The sequence below is a fragment of the Lissotriton helveticus genome, chromosome 8, assembly GCF_964261635.1.
Source record: "Lissotriton helveticus chromosome 8, aLisHel1.1, whole genome shotgun sequence".
Classification (NCBI taxonomy): domain Eukaryota; kingdom Metazoa; phylum Chordata; class Amphibia; order Caudata; family Salamandridae; genus Lissotriton; species Lissotriton helveticus.
The window spans coordinates 1,305,601,623-1,305,614,134 of NC_136069.1; positions in this window are offsets into that span (position 1 = coordinate 1,305,601,623).

Below are 12,512 nucleotides of genomic sequence, written 5' to 3' on the forward strand. Positions count from 1 at the left end.
CGGCAGAGGGGGGAACCAGGGTCGATCTCCTCTATAGCTGTCTGGGAAGCTCCACCGGGCATCGGCCATAGTGCTCGGACTCCACTGTCAGGATGATGATCAGGGTTAGTCAGTAAATGTCCAATTCAAAACGGGGGAGTTGGAGAGTTGGGAACCGCAGTCTGATATAAACCCTGGAGTGAAGAGGTTTTTGTATTGGAGTTATCAAGGCGCAATCCGCAGGTAACCCGATGTCTGGGAAAGGCAGCTGCCAAAGAACAGGAAGAAGACAGCAGGCAGTATGGAGTCTGGGTGCGGGCACCATCTTGAAGTCAGGTGTTGTCCAGGCCCGTCTCTACAACAGACACCTTGGCCTCGGAATGTCCCCAGAAAAGAGCGTCTTTGTGAGCAGGGATCAGTTGGAATGCCCCAAGAGCTCAGTATGGGAGGGCACCGGAGCCTCAGGGGTCACCCACAGAGGGATTCGAGATTGGCCCCAGCCGTCATCCTGACTGGGAACGCGTGCTCCTTAGGGTGTTTATGTTGATCAGTTTCGACTGCAGGTATGTCCGCCATCTTAAGGTCAGGCATCAGAGACAGCCCATGGGTTTGAGAAGTGAGAGAGCTTGAGTGCTTAGGCAAGGGTGGAAGAAGGGGTAGGGCTTACTTGGTTATCCTAGGTAGTAAGATAAATGGCAGAATATCAGGATCGGACTCCGAGGCAGCGTTCATCACTGCAGTGGCAACCGCCATTTTAGGTACCAGCGTCAGGGTCAAGCAAGTAAGGCAGGTCAGAGGACTGCAGCAAGTCGAAACAACGCACAACGAATTAGAGAACCAAGATATCAATTATACTGCCTTTTCCTGCGGATATGACAAGGCCAACGTTAGGGGCTTTTAGAAGCTGTTTTAGTATTAGACTCAGTGCAACCGGATTCTTACTGAAGAAGAGAGAGATCCAGTCCCAAGATGGCGGCCCGCAGGTCCTCCAGGAGTGGTTGCCAAAGAGCCCGGTACTCCTATGCTCTCCCGTCTGTTTTGCTGTTAGGTGCAGTGTGGACACGGTGCTCTCCAGTGCTCTGGACCGTCAGGCTGGCCAATGAGGAGGAGTCACCATGATTGTCTGCGGTAATCGTAGTCCCAAAATGGCAGTAGCGGTTATGGGAGGCAGTAGCACATCAGTATTTGCATCGCCAGCACAGCGTCGTCTCAGACGGCAAATGGGTCTGTTCCGAAGTGCCCCTCTATGCCGTGGTGCCGATTGAATTGCTTTGCGAGGCAGCGGCGATCTGGAGTTCCCGTGCGCCCGTCTTACTCCAAGAGCAATGAAGGCGGCGAGTTTAAGCTGATAACACGACAACGATGCAATTTGGGGGAACGGCGACCACAGCTGCAGAGGCTCCCAATTTTACGAAAAACGGGAGTGCGTTTTTTCTGCTGGATTTGGTGCTATGAAGCACCGGGCTTGGTTGCTGGGTGCTAGGTTACCACGGAGTATCAGCTCCGATCAGCCATGATGGAATCCGCTTGAAGATTGGATTTGGTTTTGCCAGAATAACCCACAAAGCTCTTCATTATAACACCCCCACTTACCTGGCAAAAAAGCTCAAACTTTCTTGTATGAATCGGACCCTTAGAAGCACAAGCCCCTTCCTGCTTAAACCTCACAAATTCAAAGAGAAACGAACCAACAACTTTGCCTTCTGGTCTGGCTCCAAGAATTTGAAATGCTCCTCCTCCCACTATCCGTTCTAACCCTTAGAATTCCTCATTCAATATACAAGTCAAAGGGCTACTCCCGAAAACCAGCTGCAACAATCAACCTGAAGACAATATAACCAACTTTTACATCTTACAGAGAACAGGGCTATCTCATTCATTGAGGCATTTTTGGGATGTAACTTATGTTCTCGCTACATGTTCCACATGTTTGGTTTGCTCTTTCTGTTACTGGGCTGGTTAACTACAAATGTTTATTATGTTTGCTTCTTTTTAGTGACCAATCGTATCCTCTTTCTGTTGTACAGCGCTCCGATACCCTTACGGGTCATTTTCGCGTTATATAAAACCTTTCAAATAAATATGTAGCACAATCCTACTAAAAGTAGCAAGGAAACCCAAAAATAAACTAGACTTCAGAATGTAAAGTTTCAGAATAACTACATGAACAACTAAAACACACATTTATGGTCACATGATTATGTAACCAAATAAACAAATACATCACAATAACAATAAATAAAAAGAAAGAAATCACATTCAATTTGATTGCCACTCTGTGGTTATAGTTAAGATTCCAAAAGATTGGAATTCCTTGGATTTCAGCTTCCTAACCAGTTTGACCAATGACCACAAAACTTTCCAGACCAATGGCATATTCTAAATTTTGTGGAAAATGTAAATTTTTGTGTTGAATCATTAAGGGGATGCAAAAATAAAAGCGGGGGTTACAAAACACGATTTTCCACCAATGCATTTTTCATAGACTATCGTATTTGATGTAGCGCAAAAGTGGCTGAACGGATTTAAATGACATTTGGCACGATTATACATTATGGTTCGCAGCTGATCCTTTTTGAGTACTGCAGGTAAGTAGGGTAAGTATGTTTAAGCAGCCGCGGCCGGTAGTGGGAGTACCGGCCGGGCGGTGACGTAGGGAGGGGGAGGGGCAGGGTGGGGGGTAGTAATGTATGGATTACGGACTTTAGCAGGTAAGTAACCATAAAAATAAATAAAACAAATGTTGTTGCTTGCACTGCATCAGCAAATGTGATGTGCAGTGCGTGCAACGAAATTCGTTTTATTTATTTTTATGTTTAATTACCTGCGAAAGTCCGTAATCCATACAATACAACCCCCCACCTTGCCCCTCCCTACGTCACCGCCCGCCAGTACTCCCACTACCGGTTGCGACTGTGTTTAAGTTATAAGGCACTTAAAGTTAGTTATATCTGAGACCGCAGTACGTGGCAATGACAAGTCATTATCCGATTGGATGATGGCTGCTTTTACAAAAGTTTAAGACAGCCATGTTGTTTTATTAAATGTTGTACAGCAGCACAGATACATTTGGAAGCAGATAACATCTGATGTCAAAATAGAAGCAGATAACATCTGTTGTCGGGTAAACATCCATTTCAAAAGAGAAAAGGGCTTGTTTGAAGTGTGAACACCCTAATAAAACATAGTTACAAATGGGAAGAGGTTCATCAAGGACAGGGAAGGAAAAAGTGTAAGTAGTAACTCAATTACAGTGCGATCAGTGGAAGGACAGTAATCAAGGCAAAGCAATCAGTACTGGCTCCCTGTTCCTGTTGAAAGAAGAGGAAGTGAAGCCAGCATGTGCTGGCCAATTAGAAGGCCTCAAATAACAGTGACAGGGAAGCCAACGAATGTTGAGCAATGTTGACGAATGCCGGTTTGCCAAATGACTTAGTCTATATAATATTAATATATAATAGTTAAATAAATTAGTCTTAATTCCACTCATGTCTCTTTCTTCCACCAGCATAAACTCCTTGCACTTTTATTTCACTGTAGCAGGTTGGGTTTTATCCCTGCTTTCTCTCTTTTGTCACTACTTTTCCATCTTTCTCTTTCTAGTCCTGTCCTCTTTTTGCATCTTTTTCTCTCTTACTCCGGGTCAAAGTCTGATGAGGAAAAGTGAGTGCCAGTCCTCTAAAATAATTGCCAGTTCCCTAAAATAATTAGTTCAGCAGTGTGTCCAGGTCTTGGAGCAGGAAGTGATATCCGTTGTCCTGGCTGTAGACCTGAGCAGCTCCCATTCTCCATGATCCTAATGTCCTCCTCACAACATGGCATCTCCCCTACTAATAAAGAGATACTATGCATCCCCGTAATCATTGTCGCTTACAGCAATACTGAGCCGAGTGCTGTGTGTGACTTCTGATGGGGTAACGCGGTACCCAAAACTATTGAACCCAATGGGTGCAGTAATTTCCAGTGAGAAGTAAGCAAACTTTTCTGAGCGTTCCCTGAGTAATTTAAAATGTCCTGGGAAATCGTAATTATAAAAAACTGACAATGCGGGCCAAACTGATTTAACTACATGTGATATGGGCATTTTCCATGCTGTGATTACTGAACAAAACACAACAAGTGATGGACTGAATGTGGATCAATGTCACACACTCCCCCAGTCAAAAGATCTGGGCCCAAATCCATCGTTTTTTTGCACTCCACACCACCCTGGGTCAGATAATGGCTTTATGCAAATCAGCTCTGACCCTGTTGCCCCATGGGAACAGTCCAGTCCGAACTACAACAGCCATATCTTTCCCAGACCGGAATCAAGCATCCGAGGACCGGACCGGTTTCGAGGTAACACCTCTCTTCAGCCCGGCTAGCTTGACTCCAAGTGGTGTGGAGTGCCTGGGACCCACGTCTGGGCATCCCCAGCGCACTTAGGGCGGCAATTGCAAAAAACAACAAGTGATGGACTGAATGTGGATCAATGTCACACACTCCCCCAGTCAAAAGATCTGGGCCCAAATCCATCGTTTTTTTGCACTCCACACCACCCTGGGTCAGATAATGGCTTTATGCAAATCAGCTCTGACCCTGTTGCCCCATGGGAACAGTCCAGTCCGAACTACAACCGCCATATCTTTCCGAGACCGGAATCAAGCATCCGAGGACCGGACCGGTTTCGAGGTAACACCTCTCTTCAGCCCGGCTAGCTTGACTCCAAGTGGTGTGGAGTGCCTGGGACCCACGTCTGGGCATCCCCAGCGCACTTAGGGCGGCAATTGCAAAAAACAACAAGTGATGGACTGAATGTGGATCAATGTCACACACTCCCCCAGTCAAAAGATCTGGGCCCAAATCCATCGTTTTTTTGCACTCCACACCACCCTGGGTCAGATAATGGCTTTATGCAAATCAGCTCTGACCTTGTTGCCCCATGGGAACAGTCCAGTCCGAACTACAACAGCCATATCTTTCCCAGACCGGAATCAAGCATCCGAGGACCGGACCGGTTTCGAGGTAACACCTCTCTTCAGCCCGGCTAGCTTGACTCCAAGTGGTGTGGAGTGCCTGGGACCCACGTCTGGGCATCCCCAGCGCACTTAGGGCGGAAATTGCAAAAAACAACAAGTGATGGACTGAATGTGGATCAATGTCACACACTCCCCCAGTCAAAAGATCTGGGCCCAAATCCATCGTTTTTTTGCACTCCACACCACCCTGGGTCAGATAATGGCTTTATGCAAATCAGCTCTGACCCTGTTGCCCCATGGGAACAGTCCAGTCCGAACTACAACAGCCATATCTTTCCCAGACCGGAATCAAGCATCCGAGGACCGGACCGGTTTCGAGGTAACACCTCTCTTCAGCCCGGCTAGCTTGACTCCAAGTGGTGTGGAGTGCCTGGGACCCACGTCTGGGCATCCCCAGCGCACTTAGGGCGGCAATTGCAAAAAACAACAAGTGATGGACTGAATGTGGATCAATGTCACACACTCCCCCAGTCAAAAGATCTGGGCCCAAATCCATCGTTTTTTTGCACTCCACACCACCCTGGGTCAGATAATGGCTTTATGCAAATCAGCTCTGACCCTGTTGCCCCATGGGAACAGTCCAGTCCGAACTACAACAGCCATATCTTTCCCAGACCGGAATCAAGCATCCGAGGACCGGACCGGTTTCGAGGTAACACCTCTCTTCAGCCCGGCTAGCTTGACTCCAAGTGGTGTGGAGTGCCTGGGACCCACGTCTGGGCATCCCCAGCGCACTTAGGGCGGCAATTGCAAAAAACAACAAGTGATGGACTGAATGTGGATCAATGTCACACACTCCCCCAGTCAAAAGATCTGGGCCCAAATCCATCGTTTTTTTGCACTCCACACCACCCTGGGTCAGATAATGGCTTTATGCAAATCAGCTCTGACCCTGTTGCCCCATGGGAACAGTCCAGTCCGAACTACAACAGCCATATCTTTCCCAGACCGGAATCAAGCATCCGAGGACCGGACCGGTTTCGAGGTAACACCTCTCTTCAGCCCGGCTAGCTTGACTCCAAGTGGTGTGGAGTGCCTGTGACCCACGTCTGGGCCTCCCCAGCGCACTTAGGGCGGCAATTGCAAAAAACAACAAGTGATGGACTGAATGTGGATCAATGTCACACACTCCCCCAGTCAAAAGATCTGGGCCCAAATCCATCGTTTTTTTGCACTCCACACCACCCTGGGTCAGATAATGGCTTTATGCAAATCAGCTCTGACCCTGTTGCCCCATGGGAACAGTCCAGTCCGAACTACAACAGCCATATCTTTCCCAGACCGGAATCAAGCATCCGAGGACCGGACCGGTTTCGAGGTAACACCTCTCTTCAGCCCGGCTAGCTTGACTCCAAGTGGTGTGGAGTGCCTGGGACCCACGTCTGGGCATCCCCAGCGCACTTAGGGCGGCAATTGCAAAAAACAACAAGTGATGGACTGAATGTGGATCAATGTCACACACTCCCCCAGTCAAAAGATCTGGGCCCAAATCCATCGTTTTTTTGCACTCCACACCACCCTGGGTCAGATAATGGCTTTATGCAAATCAGCTCTGACCCTGTTGCCCCATGGGAACAGTCCAGTCCGAACTACAACAGCCATATCTTTCCCAGACCGGAATCAAGCATCCGAGGACCGGACCGGTTTCGAGGTAACACCTCTCTTCAGCCCGGCTAGCTTGACTCCAAGTGGTGTGGAGTGCCTGGGACCCACGTCTGGGCATCCCCAGCGCACTTAGGGCGGAAATTGCAAAAAACAACAAGTGATGGACTGAATGTGGATCAATGTCACACACTCCCCCAGTCAAAAGATCTGGGCCCAAATCCATCGTTTTTTTGCACTCCACACCACCCTGGGTCAGATAATGGCTTTATGCAAATCAGCTCTGACCCTGTTGCCCCATGGGAACAGTCCAGTCCGAACTACAACAGCCATATCTTTCCCAGACCGGAATCAAGCATCCGAGGACCGGACCGGTTTCGAGGTAACACCTCTCTTCAGCCCGGCTAGCTTGACTCCAAGTGGTGTGGAGTGCCTGGGACCCACGTCTGGGCATCCCCAGCGCACTTAGGGCGGCAATTGCAAAAAACAACAAGTGATGGACTGAATGTGGATCAATGTCACACACTCCCCCAGTCAAAAGATCTGGGCCCAAATCCATCGTTTTTTTGCACTCCACACCACCCTGGGTCAGATAATGGCTTTATGCAAATCAGCTCTGACCCTGTTGCCCCATGGGAACAGTCCAGTCCGAACTACAACAGCCATATCTTTCCCAGACCGGAATCAAGCATCCGAGGACCGGACCGGTTTCGAGGTAACACCTCTCTTCAGCCCGGCTAGCTTGACTCCAAGTGGTGTGGAGTGCCTGTGACCCACGTCTGGGCATCCCCAGCGCACTTAGGGCGGCAATTGCAAAAAACAACAAGTGATGGACTGAATGTGGATCAATGTCACACACTCCCCCAGTCAAAAGATCTGGGCCCAAATCCATCGTTTTTTTGCACTCCACACCACCCTGGGTCAGATAATGGCTTTATGCAAATCAGCTCTGACCCTGTTGCCCCATGGGAACAGTCCAGTCCGAACTACAACAGCCATATCTTTCCCAGACCGGAATCAAGCATCCGAGGACCGGACCGGTTTCGAGGTAACACCTCTCTTCAGCCCGGCTAGCTTGACTCCAAGTGGTGTGGAGTGCCTGTGACCCACGTCTGGGCATCCCCAGCGCACTTAGGGCGGCAATTGCAAAAAACAACAAGTGATGGACTGAATGTGGATCAATGTCACACACTCCCCCAGTCAAAAGATCTGGGCCCAAATCCATCGTTTTTTTGCACTCCACACCACCCTGGGTCAGATAATGGCTTTATGCAAATCAGCTCTGACCCTGTTGCCCCATGGGAACAGTCCAGTCCGAACTACAACAGCCATATCTTTCCCAGACCGGAATCAAGCATCCGAGGACCGGACCGGTTTCGAGGTAACACCTCTCTTCAGCCCGGCTAGCTTGACTCCAAGTGGTGTGGAGTGCCTGGGACCCACGTCTTTTGCAATTGCCGCCCTAAGTGCGCTGGGGATACCCAGACGTGGGTCCCAGGCACTCCACACCACTTGGAGTCAAGCTAGCCGGGCTGAAGAGAGGTGTTACCTCGAAACCGGTCCGGTCCTCGGATGCTTGATTCCGTTCTGGGAAGGACATGGCTTTTGTAGTTCGGACTGGACTGTTCCCATGGGGCAACAGGGTCAGAGCTGATTTGCATATTGCCATTGTCTAACCCAGGGTGGTGTGGAGTGCAAAAAAACGATGGATTTGGGCCCAGATCTTTTGACTGGGGGAGTGTGTGACATTGATCCACATTCAGTCCATCACTTGTTGTTTTTGCAATTGCCGCCCTAAGTGCGCTGGGGATACCCAGACGTGGGTCCCAGGCACTCCACACCACTTGGAGTCAAGCTAGCCGGGCTGAAGAGAGGTGTTACCTCGAAACCGGTCCGGTCCTCGGATGCTTGATTCCGTTCTGGGAAGGACATGGCTTTTGTAGTTCGGACTGGACTGTTCCCATGGGGCAACAGGGTCAGAGCTGATTTGCATATCGCCATTGTCTAACCCAGGGTGGTGTGGAGTGCAAAAAAACGATGGATTTGGGCCCAGATCTTTTGACTGGGGGAGTGTGTGACATTGATCCACATTCAGTCCATCACTTGTTGTTTTTGCAATTGCCGCCCTAAGTGCGCTGGGGATACCCAGACGTGGGTCCCAGGCACTCCACACCACTTGGAGTCAAGCTAGCCGGGCTGAAGAGAGGTGTTACCTCGAAACCGGTCCGGTCCTCGGATGCTTGATTCCGTTCTGGGAAGGACATGGCTTTTGTAGTTCGGACTGGACTGTTCCCATGGGGCAACAGGGTCAGAGCTGATTTGCATATCGCCATTGTCTAACCCAGGGTGGTGTGGAGTGCAAAAAAAAAAACCGATGGATTTGGGCCCAGATCTTTTGACTGGGGGAGTGTGTGACATTGATCCACATTCAGTCCATCACTTGTTGTTTTTGCAATTGCCGCCCTAAGTGCGCTGGGGATACCCAGACGTGGGTCCCACGCACTCCACACCACTTGGAGTCAAGCTAGCCGGGCTGAAGAGAGGTGTTACCTCGAAACCGGTCCGGTCCTCGGATGCTTGATTCCGTTCTGGGAAGGACATGGCTTTTGTAGTTCGGACTGGACTGTTCCCATGGGGCAACAGGGTCAGAGCTGATTTGCATATCGCCATTGTCTAACCCAGGGTGGTGTGGAGTGCAAAAAAACGATGGATTTGGGCCCAGATCTTTTGACTGGGGGAGTGTGTGACATTGATCCACATTCAGTCCATCACTTGTTGTTTTTGCAATTGCCGCCCTAAGTGCGCTGGGGATACCCAGACGTGGGTCCCAGGCACTCCACACCACTTGGAGTCAAGCTAGCCGGGCTGAAGAGAGGTGTTACCTCGAAACCGGTCCGGTCCTCGGATGCTTGATTCCGTTCTGGGAAGGACATGGCTTTTGTAGTTCGGACTGGACTGTTCCCATGGGGCAACAGGGTCAGAGCTGATTTGCATATCGCCATTGTCTAACCCAGGGTGGTGTGGAGTGCAAAAAAACGATGGATTTGGGCCCAGATCTTTTGACTGGGGGAGTGTGTGACATTGATCCACATTCAGTCCATCACTTGTTGTTTTTGCGATTACTGAACAGCCTACTAAGTTAGCTCACGAAACCCAATTAAACACAAAGCATTGTTCTTTGGCGTTAAACTTGACAGAACATGAGATATCCATCTAGGGGCTGGATTGCACAATTTACAACTAGGATTCATTTGCTCACATTCTGGCTTCCTTAGTTAATTAAATTGTGTGATCAGAGGCAAACCAATTTACTTCACTGTGCCTCATATCCTAGGCTGTCAATTCTCAGACCACTTTGAAATAATGCGGTCCAGTATATGCCATGCACAAAAACCTAATGTTTCTCTTTGTTTAATAGCAACATTGGTGATTATACAGAGTACCAATGGCAAACTCACTAGTTGTAACGACCTGCAAACTGGTTAATCAACTGGGATCTCCTTCTGTTATTGGACAATTTCACCCAAAACTGCCCCTGGCTACTCCTGTCACCTTTATGGAGGTTATGGGGGGCAGAAATGGTCTTTGGTTTACAGCTTCTAACAGGAGGGAGAAAAAGACAGAACAAGAAACACATTTTCTTGCCTGGATGCCTGAAAGAAATGTAAACATGTGTAAATGTTTAATCTGCCAATGTAAAGACTGCTTGGAAGTTGGTATTGACTTTATTTGACTGAGTCACTTGACGTGATGAGAAATAATTTGATTGTGGAGAGATATTGTAAGGGTCTTACCAGCTGAGTTGTGAAGAGTGTGTTTATAATGGACACTTATAAAAAAAGTTTGCACTAGGTGCTGTTGTTTCTGTTTCTATATAGCATGAGCTCGATTCGAAGGTATTGGAGCACTTTGCATTTCCACCAGTTACATTACACAAGGACACTTTCATTTTTTTTAGGCACTGGGAGAGTTAGTTATTTGCTCAGAATCACAGGATGTTGAGCAGATACCAACTCAAACCTGGTTTCCTTGTTCCAAAGTCGGCAGATCTGGTAGTTTATATCTTAAACCTAAATATTTTGGGCATTTTGTGGTAGCCCATCTTACACTGTGGGTGATGTAATTTTAAAATAATGATTTACGTACTCACAGTGCTTTATGTCACAGGTTGGGACTTCGTAGTACTAAAAATACACTAGTCACTATTCCATACCGCACCAACCAGGATTCAATTCTGTGGTTCTCTGGCCACACACACAGACATCTGCTGTGATCATATTAACCAACAGAGGTTTCATAATGTAAAATGGTGCATTTCCCTCAGATCTGTTTAACTTACCTTGATTATTCATTTAAGGTGTGTGTTATTTTATATGCAGTTACCCAAAGGTGAAAGACACATGCAGAATATTTTGTTCTTTTTAGCCACTTCTTAGACCCTACCAGCACGCTCACTGACACCATGGGCCTCATTTATGAGGCCCTGCGTCACTTTTACACCGCTGGTGCGTCACTTTTTGTGACGCATCAGCGGCGTAAAACATGCCTCCTTTTGCGTACTATTTACAAAGTGACGCATCTAACCAGATGCGTTACTTTGTAAACCCCTGCACTACATTATACCTGCGTCAGGTATAATGTATGCAGAGGGGGCGTTCCCCTGCAAAAAGCCTCGTAATAGTGACGCAGTGAAATCTATGAGATTTCACTGCATCACTTTTAGGACGCTGTTGCGTCAAAATCTTGCGCCTGCCTCACAGCAGGCGTAAGACTTGACGCAAGCCCTTTCACATGGAGCTTTCCCCATGTGAAAGGACGCATTGCTGGAGTTGCGTCACTTTTGTGACACACTCCAGCAATGCGTCACTTTTGCACTTACAGATACGTCAGAAATACTGACGTATCTGTAAGTCTTTGCGCAATGTTGCGTCATATTGTAAATATGACGCATCATTGGGGTCGCAAGGAGGGCGCAATGAAAAGTGACACATCGCTGTTTTCTCGCAGCGATGCGTCACTTTTCATAAATGAGGCCCCTTGCCTGTAGCACTCAGGCGCCCAGTTCCCATATATTTTAGTGCACTGCAACCACTGGTGACAACACAAGCTGCTGCAGCTCCTATGGCAAAGGGAGGCCCCAACCTTTTGGCTCATATTCAGTTTAAAACCTATGGATACCTGTGGGGTGTTTGCGTCACAGGGAACCTCATCACAATCTGCAAGGGGCAGTGCAGCATTTTTCATTACATCACTGACTGGATTTGCCAACCATTTTGCCACCAGGCACAATAAATAACACAACCTGTATTTGTAAACCGCATGTTCACCCAGAAGGGTATCTTGGCGCTGAATAACACATTTTTATGGAAACACACAGGAAAGCAAATCAGCATACACATTTAAAACGCCTTTTCTCTGAGTTAATCAGTGCGTGCACAACATAACCAGGTGAGTACCTACGCTGTGCCAACAGCCGCTGGACTTTTTAATAGGTTCTTCCGGCAGGAAATCACAGTTTATGAAAACCTCTAATACATATCCGGCTTATTAGAGCTCTGTGGAGTTCAGTTTAAAAGCAGGGCAGAATCTAATGGAGACATTTAAGGTCACCCACAAACAGAAAAGGGCAAGACTTGATTTGGTAATGTGGCACAACAGAGCACGCTGTAATTGGCTTGTTACCGGGAGCTTGAATATTACGCCACTTACCCTTCAGTGCATTATAACAGCACTTTGGCAAAATGTTTTCTAAACAAACACAGATGGATGAAAATATTTTGGGCCTTGTTTACAAAAATAATGACGCAGTGCGGTGCCGCGAGTCACTTTGCTGTCCGAGCTGCGTCATTTTAAAAGCACTGGGATGCATAGTATTAACAATACGGCACATCCGTGTGCTTTCTCCAGCAC